Consider the following 12,784-nt stretch of genomic DNA (forward strand, 5'->3'; position numbering starts at 1 on the left):
CAGAGGGGTCTACAAAATGCTCTTCAAGGATATATCCAGGATGTCAAACTGACTCAGCAGCAACAACAGGTTAAAAAGACAAAGACAGATAGAAGCTAAAGCTGAACTATAGGCTACAGGTCACAGTGTACAAGTGAACCACCACATCACTGCTGATCACCACAGAAGACAATGAATATAAAGGGAAACTTTGCTGATATTGAACCAGCTGTGTGGCATTGCAGTGCATGCAGATGAACAGTGCTTGGCTTTGCCCCTGCACCGCTGCCAGCACCTGGACCTCCTCCGCCTGATGGGCAGGGATCTCGGGGGGGAGTTAAACAACATTCATCTGCGCACAATGCGATAACCCACAGCTGGTTGAATATCAGCAAAGTTTCTCTGCTTCCCTTCACAGGTTCCTGTACAGTGTTAGAATCATTAAAAAGCAAGAGCAGCATGTGTAGGCCTATACATTCAGTAGGCTATATATTCAGTAGCTAGCTAGCTAACCCCTTACTTTTCTGAGTTTGATTTTGATTTGGTTTTGGAACAACCTCTCAAGGTAACAAGCATCATTAATACACATGCCCCAGGCACAATGTAGAGCTACCACAAAACCAGCCTGAAAATGAAGGAAATCTGAAAGAATTGCATTAGAGTCAATGAGCACAGCTGTTTTGTTGTCAGACCCTGGCCTGAGTCGGCCCTATGCTACATTATGATTGGCCAGTTCGGGGGCAGGACTCAGCAAAAGGTCAGTTTATGCTCCTTACATACATTGTGTCTTTTTAGAATACTCAATTTTCATAGGGAATGTACAATTTATTCCCTTGTGCAACAAAAGCATGTGGTTAGGTGTAGGCAGAAAAAAACAAAACATTGCTTGGCTTAAGACAAGCGCAGAAAGTGTACAGTGGACTCCTGGGTGAGAGTACGGGTTTTACTGGACCCTATGGGGACTTTCTAGCTCTTAATATTACATAGTTACCTGTGGTGTTACAAGCTGACGCCAATTGTCAGGGGTTACAAACTGGCACTTGTAGACTTAAGAGCTATATTGTATGCAACTGGACTTGCTTGGGTTTCTTGAAGACATTTCACCTCTCATTGAAGAGGTTTCTTCAGTTCTTGACTGGACTGGATTTCAGAACTGAAGAAGCCTATAGGAAAAGTGAGGTGAAAATTAAGATTACCATGACCTGGATTACTGAGAATCTTCACCAACATGACACCCGTTTAATATTGGTGCAAAAGTTGTCTTTGTGTGTTGTCACTGACAAAGCAGTGGAATTTAATCACTTAAGAATGAGAACAGGCTGTATGAAATACTTTTCATAAGTATGAGGTTTATGCTTCATTTTATACAGGAGCTTGTTGTGTTTTTCTCATACAGTTAACATATTTGTACAAGTATCTGCCCATACACATGATGGCATTTGGTAAGTGCTTTAGTATCCTCCCACCTTCCCTACTTCCACCTTCCCTACTTCTTTGATTGCACCAGAAACCAGTGTTCAAATTGTTATGTACAAAACTAATACAGAGAACATCTTAGTGATGGTGTCTCTAAAGTCTGCCTATTTTTAGTCTATGTTCTTCCTTACTTTTGCAGCACACACAGACCTACAGGTCTCCTAATTGAGGTGAAGGTTTGAATTTTTTTCTTTTAAAATGTTCCTCCTCATTTCTATAGTCCTGTGTCTGGTGGTGTTAGAAAGAAAAGACTTTGCACACACCTCCGTATCTCCTGGATGATTCAGAGTCTGTGTGTGTTGATGTAAGAGATGTGCATGAGTGTGAAAGTGTGCATTCCCCTTTGTGCGTGAAGCATTTTTCGCATGCACAAAATGACATCTTTGTGTACGCTTGCCTCTCTGCTGTCAGCGTACTGCTGTGTGAAAGAGTCTGCTCACGATCAAGCGTGACTGTGTGGGGATTGCGGGAGTGTGTGTGTGTGTATTAGTCTGCTAAAAATAAGCCCTTTGTCTCTGGGAAGAGCGGCAGAGAGGTAGAGCGGGAGGACAACCTCTATCAGCACGATCTAACTTTAATAATTCTACAGGAAGTTCACTGACAACAAGCGCTCGACACGGGGAGACACAGGAAGCTTTCATACCTGCGTCACAGCTCAGCTGAGCGTGCAGGTGATTTTAGATGGAACATAACTGCGACCTCACTTACAGCCTGAGATATTTCATTCAGATATTAGGGGGAAATGGGACCACTTACTCCAAAATGAACACATCATCTGAAAAAGAATAAAAAATAGTGAGATTTTCTGACAGCAAAAGAAATGACCGACGTCAGGCAATGGTGGCTGTAAAGGACATAAAGTCAGTGATTCACGGTAACTTTTTTCCCAACTTTCCTCAGTGTTACAAAACCATCTACTGTTTTTCTCTCAGTTGGTTAGAACCTGAGAATTTCTGCATTTATTTTCTCATAACTCATTCACTAAGCTCTGATACTACCAGGGGACATCCGGTGATTTGTAATAATTGCGGAAACTGCCAGTGATTTCAGCAAATCTGCAGCGTCTGTAATTTGTAAAGTAAAAGTGCAAATTGCTTTTGGATTCTGCTGAAGACAGAGCCCCCCTGATAATACTAATCCTGTATGAATCAAACTGCAATTTCACTCACAATTTGTTGTAACTGTGCAATTTCTCTTTCCTTTCTTTTGTTGTTATGTTCCTCCTGTCATCCAAAAGGAAGATTTAGAGATAGAGAAGTCTCACATGAATTTTCAGCTCAAACTTCAGACGCAGTTAAACTTTGTTATGAGTGTGTTTGGTGAAATGCTGAAATGCTGAATGCTGCAAAATTCCCACATAAAATTATTTCTCTTCTGTTTTAATCCTTTAATTTCATACCTCCTGTTAGTGTTAAATTGCACCCATTCTTCGTAGTGGCACAAACAAGAACACAGCCATCAAACACATACTCCTAGAATCATTGCAGCTTACTTTTATACGAGAAAATGCTTCTCAGATGTCCTCAGAGGATGAACGTCCAATTGACTGTTTCCTTGGTATCAACAATAATCCACTTTTTGTCTTAACATCCACCTTTACAGTGCAAGCAGGAACTATGTATGTATATGACTCTATATAGAATAATGGATGTAGCCACTGTGGTGTCACCCATTGGTTTGTGGAGTCCTGTTCTGAAGCTTTGAGTTTCGTATTTTGGCCATCTCAGATTTTTGGGGCCAGAAGTGCCAGAAGTGACCATATTTGGACAGGAAGATGAAGCTAACCCCAACACTATCTGCTAGCTTGGTTAGCCTTGTGCATTTACAGTCTATCATTAACTATGACAATGCTAATTTGCTAGCAGACAAAGGCTTAAAATCATTCAAACAAAGTATAATTACTGAAAAAATGTGTGCAACGGGCAGAACTTAACATGGTATCCCAGAATGTCAACAACCTTACACATCGTTTCTGGACTTGGAAAGTCCATGACCAAACGTCAATATGTGATGAGGTCAGAATGAGAATGTGCTGGGAGTAACTCTCTTCTGCAGCCAGGCTCAAGTGGCCATTAGAGGGACTGCAGTTTCGGGTACTTCAGCGTTAGCTTTGCTTTCAGCCCCAAAAGTTGTTGCTTGGTAGCCTGCTACCAACTCATTGCTGTCAACATTATCCTTCATTCTTGACCCTAGAAAACAGCAGTTTGACTCAGAAAGTCTTCATGCTCGTCATCTTACTTTGTTTTTCCAAAGCTTTCAGTGACATCTTGGGGCCTTCCTCAGTGGATGTTATTACATGACAAAATACTTTTGAGATACAATACTTAGGTCACATGTAGGGGTGGGAATCTTTGGGCACCTCACGATTCGATAACGATTACGATTCAGGGGCTACGATTCGATTATAAAACGATTATTGATGCATCTTTAATTTATATATACTGATGCACTTTTTCACAACACACATTTCTTTTTGTCTCACTGAATAAGTATTCAACACTTGCAATTTTTAAAAACAGTGCATTTGTAATAAGAAACAGTTGAATTCATTTCCATTATATTTTATTAAACATGTAAATGGAAATGCTTGCAAACTGGAAAGTTATAACTTCGTTGTACGGAACCAAAGGTAACAACAGGTATCTTAAATCACAAGATAAAATGCGCAGTTAGAATAACAAATGATTCGGTGGCGACAGACGTCCACGCATCACATGTAACTGCGATCCTACCTGCCTTCAACAGCAAGGCCATGACTTCTGTTTTGGTTTGGTTGTAGAGTGTCGGGATGGCCGTGTTGGTGAAATAGCGTCGGGATGGGATGGTGTATCTGGGCTCCAATGTATGCAGCAGTCTTCGAAATCCCTGATTTTCCACAACGGAATAAGGACGCAAATCCTTGGCAATAAATGCCACGATGGCCTTCGTAATTCGCTTCGCCTTTTCCGATGAGGGTGGCAGCTTTCTAATTGCTTCCTCAATTGTTCTCTGGTCGGCATCGCCACTAGTAGCCGCAACAACAACAGCCTGCCGTCTCCCTGACTCCTCCGTCAGGTGGAATCGAGTTACATGGCTTCTCATGTTTGTTGTATTGCCAAAGTATTTTATTTTAGCACGACACAGCTTACATATAACGTGGTTCTTGTCCAGTTCGCTTCTGCCGTCGACATTGTAGAAGCCGAAGTGTTTCCACACGTCTGCTTTTAAATTAGAAGGAGCTGTTCGGATCTCACTGCGAGGTGGGTGGCAGTCAGCCATGTTTGTCTTCCTCTGTGCGCGTGTCAGCGTGTCCACTCCAGGTGCGCATCCCAAAGTGTCCCGGAGATGACGCATACCGCGCTTCTTAGTTCCGCATTATTTGGAACCTTCTGTATTACTCTAATTAACAGATTTAAATAATCAAAATTTGGACGTTTGTGAATCTATTCAGATTTGTCCACGTCTGAATCGGGATGCATCTAAGAATAGGAAATTTCCCCCACCCCTAGTCACATGTAAACAACTGAATAATCAGTTAAATTAAATCAATTGTTTCTGGTTACGGAATGGTTTAAATGTCCACACATCCCAACGTCGACATTAAGGCCGCATGGCCGTATGCTTGCATGCTCCCGAACACGGCAGCGCCGCACTGCAGCCACCCTTAGCAGTGATTCACAGCAGGACCAGCCAGGACAGCACCTCACATCCCTACTGTCACACCAGTCCTTATTTACTGCAAAGTACATGTCTTATCTCATTACCTCTCCAGAGCCTTTTGCTCTGTCAGATCAGCGTATAGAAAAAGATTCACCTGGTTGAATGGCACTGCCCAGGATTTAGTCAAGTTTTGCTGCAGAGTAGTCTCAATGTGTCCATTTGAAGACCTCGATCTGGCTAGCTAGGAGTTGGCAATATAAGCTGCATATAATTATAGTATAGAGTATTTTTAATGAAATGTCTCCCAAAACATTTACAGTTTAGTTGCATGCTAAGTCATGACATCTCCGAGTAGCTCTCGAGAAGTGTATTGACTATGCTATCAGTTTGTAGGTTTTTAAAACCAGGGGAAAAACTACAGGTTTCAAATTAAAGGCTTCAGCTGGCACTCTCATGTCATGAGAGTCCTGCATCATCATCAACATCATGCATACTGACAAGATGTAATATGTGCTGTTTGAACCTGTGACCTTTTGTTGACAACCAGTCTTTCTCAATATGCCTCAGTTATGGATATGTGGAAGCACGCCAGCTGCACAGTTGCAATTTTCACCTCCATGCCTTACATTAGACACTGATGTTTTGACATCGTCTTCTCCTCATTTTTCTTCTCATCTCCAAGCGGAGACATTCTTCCCTATTCCCCAGCTGTCATGAACATATAAAGTGAGCAATCCACCGATCGAACCGCAGAGGTGAAATGGCTCTCGCTCTTTGGCATTCCAGGAGGTTTTGAAGAGCCACCTGTCTGCCTTCCTGTCCCTCTCCCTGCTCACCTTCGTATCTTTGGAGGCATGTTGTCGAGGCCAGATCGATGTCTCTGTACAACAGGACAGAGATGAGTGGAAAATATTCCCAGCCTCTATCGATCAGCGGCGCTCAACAAACAGTCGCATCGGCAGCGCTGGCCCATGGCATGCTGGGTTATTTTATTATATTGGGGCTGAGACAAGACAGGCAGAGTGGATGGAGGGAGGGAGGAGGAAGAGAGGGGTAATGTGGCATGGAAAATAGTCTGTTATGAAGCAATATTAGCCCCCGAGCCTCGAGCTGCACACACATAATCATACATTTACACACACACACACACACACACACACACTCTATTTGTCTCTCACACACACTCGAAGACACAGCAGGCGCAGACCCAGCATGCACAATGTGGCAAGCGTGAAGCATCAATAGTGTGATGAATTACCTTAATGTCAAGATTGACTTGCATTCAGGCTCAGTCTCTTCATCCTAATAACCTCCTGAAATTGTCCACCTTAAATACACAGACTGAATGACACTGCACGGGCTGGAAGGGGGGTAGAGGGAGAAAAGTGGGGCCGAGAGAATACAGGGGATGGAAGGACAGGTAAAATACCATTTATCGTAATTTCTTTATGACAAACGGTTGTAGAATAGTTTAGCTGTTGTTGTCATTATCACAGCAACCGACAATGAAGGGTGAAACCCCACTCATGCCCTGACTCTGAAATGCTCCTTATGCGCTCTGCATTTAAAGCAAGCTTTTTAATGCAAATGTTGTGTCTCTGCTATTTACCTGACAATTGTCAAAACGAAGGATAAAGTAACTGGGGCTGTGATAAGTTTCCAAAGTTGCCAAATCTTGTCTTATACTGTAGAAACTGCTGAAAAAACTTGACATGCTGACTTGTGCTCCCAGCCCAGTCACCAGAAGAAAACATTGGCATTGTACGTTTCTGCGAGCAACAAGTATGCATCGTATCAGTGATTCTAAAGTGACATAGTATGTGAGCTGACTTTGTCATCAGGACATGGAGATGATGGTGGATGGTGTGTCACTTAGGCAAGATGTCCAGCTGCAAACCCCTGCTCAAGACCAACAAACAGCAGACATGGTAGTTGTTTTTTTTGTTTGTTTATTTGTTTGTTTGTTTCCACCAAAATATCATCACATTTCCAGCTGGGATAGTGCCCAATCAGGGATCTGCACTGTAGTTGACAATGTAAGCAGCCAGTCAGGAACTTTGTTGTAGTTGATGATGTAAAATACAGACAGCAGCTTGCAAAACAGTAATGGCGTCTCCCTAACAAACAAGAAATAACTCTGACATTAGGAGAATAACACAGCAATAGTGAAGCCATTGTAACAATAGTCGTTAACAACAATTAAATAAGAACAAGTGAAGTTTCTTGGAGGAACAGATGGTTTTGCCATTCTTTTGACTGGATTTGGCAAAAGCTTGACTGGCTCTGTTAGTGATGAAGATATTCCCTGGTGATTTGTTATGCTGATTGGCTGATGGAGTTTGTCTGTCAAGGTGAGTACTCCTGCCCACTGAAAGGGTTTGGGGCGAGTGATAGAGAGGGCGAAACAGAATGTTGAGCTCACGTCATCAGGATGGTCCTACAAGACTACCAGCACTTTTGAAATGTTAATTTTTTTTAATGTATCCACTACATAATAACGTAGAGATGTTGCATATCTGTGGTTTTCAGAAATGTACACTGCTAACAATTATTGTGGTGATTCTCATGTGTCTCTGTCTTCCAGAATTGTTACCAATTACCAATCATACTTAAAAAAACAAACAAACAAACAACAAAACATGATGTTGAAAACAGGAGGCTGCCTTTGGTGTTATACCTGTAAACCCTCCACCCTCCACCCTCCAACCTCCCTTATTGCTCTTGTCACTTCATATCAGTGTCAACTGACTCGGTCATTTGCTCCCATCATAATTACTACGGCCACTAGAAAGACGTTTCACAATACTTAGGTTGTTGACTTATCAAACGATATGTAGACATTTCAGCCAACATGGTGCCAGAGTAAACAGCAGGGTTTCCCTGACAAGTTTTAGATTTGGGTGCAGTGATTCTTCCTTTTTTCCCTTCTCTCTCAACCCCCTGCCTACTTGTGCAACTCTGAAGAAAAATAACACTTTAAAGATGACACAGCATAGTTTACCGGAATCCGTGGAGTGGAAGAGGCACAGTCCTGATAGTTGTTAGCTCACCAGCCCCTGGCAATGAGCCAAAAAGTCAAAAGTCGTTTGTAGTTTTACCCTCCAACAACTTCGTCGCCAACATTGTGAATCCATCAGCAAAGAGCTCTGCTCCCAGGCCGTCCATCCACGGGAGCAGACTGCAGCACACAGTGGCGGGATTATGGCAATAACTGCGGTATTTGTGGAACTTTAGTAAACTAATCGCAAGACGCTTCACTTAGTTTTGTTTTTGTTAGCCAAGTTTTGTATTAAGTCTCGTACAGCAAAATGTTGGGCTACTTGTATAAAAGGGACTATAATTTTACTTTCCCTTATATGTATAAAATATTTTGATTTCAATAATTTCATTATTTTTCAAGATTAAGATTATTTTGAATTGCTAATTTAATTATTCTTCTGCAAGTTTCTTCTAAATTGGACAGAAAAATAGAGATAGTGGGGAGAAGAAAGCACCAGACATGAAGAGCAGGTTGAAAAGATGAAAATAAAAGAACAGCAAAGTTCTGTAAGAGAGAACAGGAATGTGAATAATGAGAGACAGGACTACAGCAGTAAACAGAGACTGAAATGTGTGATAGTGAAACCCAGATGGAAACAGACAGCAGAGCGGTGAGAGAAAGATATGAAGTGTGAGAGAGAGCGAGGGGATGGGAGACGGAGGAAAGCAGATGAAATAGAAGAGCTGGAGAGCAGAAAGAGGCCAGCTCACTGTAAACACTCCATCCTGTCTGTGTCCATCTCTTAATGGCTCAGAAGGGTTTTCTACTTCATGTCACGCTCTGCTGTGTTGGTGTTGTCATTATGGTGAAATGGAAAATGGAGGAGTGAAGAGGAGGAGAGCAGAGCTGCAGACAGTGTTCTCCTGGAGCAGTGTTGGCTTTTCACCGCTCAGAGTTTCATAAGCAAGGTGGAGGCGTTGTGGACGTTTGGAGGCGTATTGAACAGCCTGGCAGGAAATCACAGAGGCCGAGCTTCAGTACACACAGTGAATAGTACTCACAGAATACTACAGAACATTCTGGTTCACTACAGGAGCTCAGGTCTCCAGCAGGGATCACTACATGATATTCAAGGCTCCCTTTATGAGGTGTGAACACATATTTGGCTAATGCATGTATTTAGTACCTCGTGACATACACTGTTAGATGATTTGCTTATCTCTCAGTGAGAAATATACTTCACTGTCTACCTACAGGCATTCAGCCCAGTTGCAGGAATAAAATGTTAGCATTGCACATTTTTGCAGATCATGAATACGTTGCATTCGCATGTTTCATATGTATCATATGAACATTTCTAAAGTCGTAGTATATGTATTGACTTTGTCATCAGGAGGTGGAAGAGAGGGTGGGTACTCTGTCACCTAGGCGAGATGCCTGGTAAGCTGCAAACCAGCGTTCAAGACCAACAGACAACAAAATTGGTGGTTGTTTGGTGAGCCATCACTGTGTTTCCAGTAACTTATTAGGCACCAAATGTGGGATTTTTAGCAACCTGCTGCTGTTTTTCTAGCGGGAATATTGCCACAAAAAAATGTTGTTTTTTTGCAGAGACATAACTATGTTTCCTGACGTGAAAGTGTCACGAAAAAGCTATTGTTTTTTACCTAGACATCATTGTGCCCTGAAAACTGGGTATTTTAAGCCCATCATGTAACCATAACCAAGAGGTTTTTGTGCCTAAACCAAGTACCAGCCTGGAACAAAAAACGTTTTTTTGGGCTTTGTAGCTAATTCCCCCCTTCATAACAACTTACGCATAATTAAGGGCGGGCCACTTTGCCAATAGTGTCCTCAGTTTCTCAGTCAGATCCACCCCTCGCTCCTCCACAGTGCCAGCCTTTTGTCCAAATATGGTCACTTCTGGCTCCAAAACCCAAGATGGCGATGGTCACAATGCCAAAGTCGAGACTTCAAAAAGGGGAGTCCACAAACCAATGGGTGATGTCATAGTAGCTACGTCCATTATTTGTACAGTCTATAGCCTAAACCTAACCACACATTAACCACAGCTACACATTTGCTACACAATGATGTGCAAATGTATCATGTTCATGATTTGCAGAAATTCCTTTCCTTTCTTTAAGGAGGGCAGCACTTCTCTCATTCACTTAATCCATCTGGTTCAGGATTTGAACATCTCACAGCCTCGCTCCTCTTCCCTTTCAAGTTAGTGCTGCCATAACAAGTAAATTTATGAATTAAGCCTGAGCTGAGGTGACTTGTAGGCCAGCAGCTTATCTCTTGTTTGTGTGGCTTGAAGCAGCTTAGGTGTTCCTGCACAGCCCCTGGACATGACACCTATTCATCACTGGAGCTCAGCCCCAATTTATCTTGTATTCCTCCAGGCAGGGCAGAGACAAATCAAGTCCCTTTCTTTTAGCTATTTACATCTGATCCTGCTCTCAAAAGGACCTGATACTGAGTGGGAAATGTGGATTGTTAATTTGCTAACTGCCAAACTAGTGTCAAGACAGTCTTTCAGTTTCAACTCACGCAGACATAGAATGTATGTGCTGGTTGGCCATTGGCAACAATGTGCAACTTTTGGTCAAGGTCTGGTGATGTAAGGCAATGCAGCAGGGGGCTTTCATTGCTAGTTTTCTGAGGTCAGTTTGGTGCATCTGGACCTTTAATATGACTTCCTGGGAATCTAGCACGGTACCATGTCAGGACAGCAGAGGAAGTAGCTGATAAGTGGTGTCACAGCCCCGTCTCCAATCAGGGAGTTTCAGTTTGACATTGATGGCCTCCTCCTCTTTCAGTTGTCTGTTATCTGTCCAAAGTGTTAACTTTGCTGAACATCCCTTTGCCCTTTAGCTGAAGTTTGTCCATGCACTAAAAGATGCGGGGGTTGTGTACAGAGCAGAGGTGGAACTTTCAGAGACAGTGCGTCAGGAGGCAGCATCAGCCCAACAGGTTGTCTGAACTGAAGACTTAAAGAGATGAAGACAGGTATCTTTTCTAGTGTGTGTTATGTTATTCTTGCCTCTCATACTCTTTGTTTGAGTCTCTCTCATCTTCCCTATCTGCCCAACTTGACTCCACTCAGCGCTTTGCCTTTTCTCTGATCCTTCACCAAATCCTCTTTACAAACCAGAGCCTTTTCATGTGAGGGGAAAAAAGCTTGCTTTAAAGATTACATAGCCAATAAGCCTTTTTACATGAAACTTATCAACAAGACGATGTAACAACACTTATAAAAAAAGAAATAACAAAGATGTAAACAAAGGTAATGTTTTGTGTCTACTTTAGCCTAGCCTCCTTCAGCTCTACCAGTCATACAAGCTGGTGTCACAGGATGGACTTTGTGTACAGCTCAGATCTGATCAAAAGTCACAGACATTTAAATTCATCCGTTCCACAAAGCTGTCTAGATCTTAACTGTAATAACTAGGACTAATTTGCAATGAATTCTGGGAAAAGTAAGGTTTTTTTCTTTTTCTTCTCCAAACTAAAAATAACATGGCTGACCAAGCAGCACAGTCAGACAGTTGAGCTCCTTTGACTCCAGCCAAAAGTGTTGCAAGAACATTTTACTGTGAAAGTGCAGCAGAGAATATAACAATACAAAGAACTTCCAGTATAAAATCTGAGCGCATTGCAGACTGGCAACAGAGCTAAGATCTGGCTTTATTTGAAGTTGCCCGCAAGGATTTGAGACCTGACATGAAGTCATCTTAAGGAAACATCAGGAAGGCAAAATCAGAGAGCACTACAGAGGTATTCCTCAACAACAGAACAGCTGGTGGGGTATTCCTCAGTGAGGTAACACAGTCATGCTGAGCATCAGCCACAGTCGGAGCAGAAAAATATATTCTTAGTGTTGTGCATGGTCATGGCAACAGAGTGTGGAGGTGCAGCAGCAGCCAGGGGGAAGCCCCCACTGAGTTCCCATCTGCATTTTTCTATGTCACCAAGATAAAATGTAGACTGACACAAGACAGGGCAGCACTTGTTTCTCCCTCTTCCGTCGAAGCAGTCTTCTGTTTTAATTGCAGTTTGATGCTAATTTCCATCATATTGTTGTTGTTGTTGTTTTTGTTTGTGTGTCAGCAGGATATCTCTAAAAGTTAGATGCAGTTGCTTCAAACTTTCTGAAATAGTTAACCAGAAGGAAAATAAAGCAGCATGAGCTCCAGTGAGTTCTGTCTTATACATTTCTCATTTATTTATTTTTGGTCCTGCAGAACTTCTTGCTGTTTGTACCAGCCGGTGTGCAATTTCACCTTTCACTCCTACCATCCAAAAGAATAGAATGAACACAACATTACAGCCTCCACAAAGCAGGTAGAGAATTAGTAGCATACTCAGCAATCTGTGCTGTGTGGTGTGAGAATGTACGATGTGTTTGGCTGGACTCAGTCATATATGTGTGATGCCAGGAGTTGGCAAACTGTACTGTTGGCCTCCAGGGAGCTTGGAAAGTGAATAGAGGCCATGCCTGCAGCCACACTGCTGCACCACACTGCTGTTTCTACTTTGCCTTCCAACTGCCTGCTAATCTCCCAATGAGGCCCAGAAATGAAACATCAATCCTCACACCATCCTATTTGCTGGTTCCGTATCTGTTTCTCATCTGCATCCTAAAATGGCATTATTATCCCTGTAAAAACAAAAGAAAAAAAGTTTTCACATTCATCTCTGCTC

General features: G+C 42.4%; 1 protein-coding gene across 6 annotated transcripts in view; it reads left to right on the top strand.

The window, feature by feature from the left end:
• The window catches only part of si:cabz01090165.1 (uncharacterized protein LOC100333421 homolog), a 537,387-nt gene that overhangs the window by 144,072 nt on the left and 380,531 nt on the right, over positions 1 to 12,784 (top strand). The gene's annotated exons all lie outside the window — the stretch shown is intronic.

The sequence above is a fragment of the Epinephelus fuscoguttatus genome, linkage group LG5 (assembly GCF_011397635.1).
Source record: "Epinephelus fuscoguttatus linkage group LG5, E.fuscoguttatus.final_Chr_v1".
Taxonomy (NCBI): Eukaryota; Metazoa; Chordata; class Actinopteri; order Perciformes; family Serranidae; genus Epinephelus; species Epinephelus fuscoguttatus.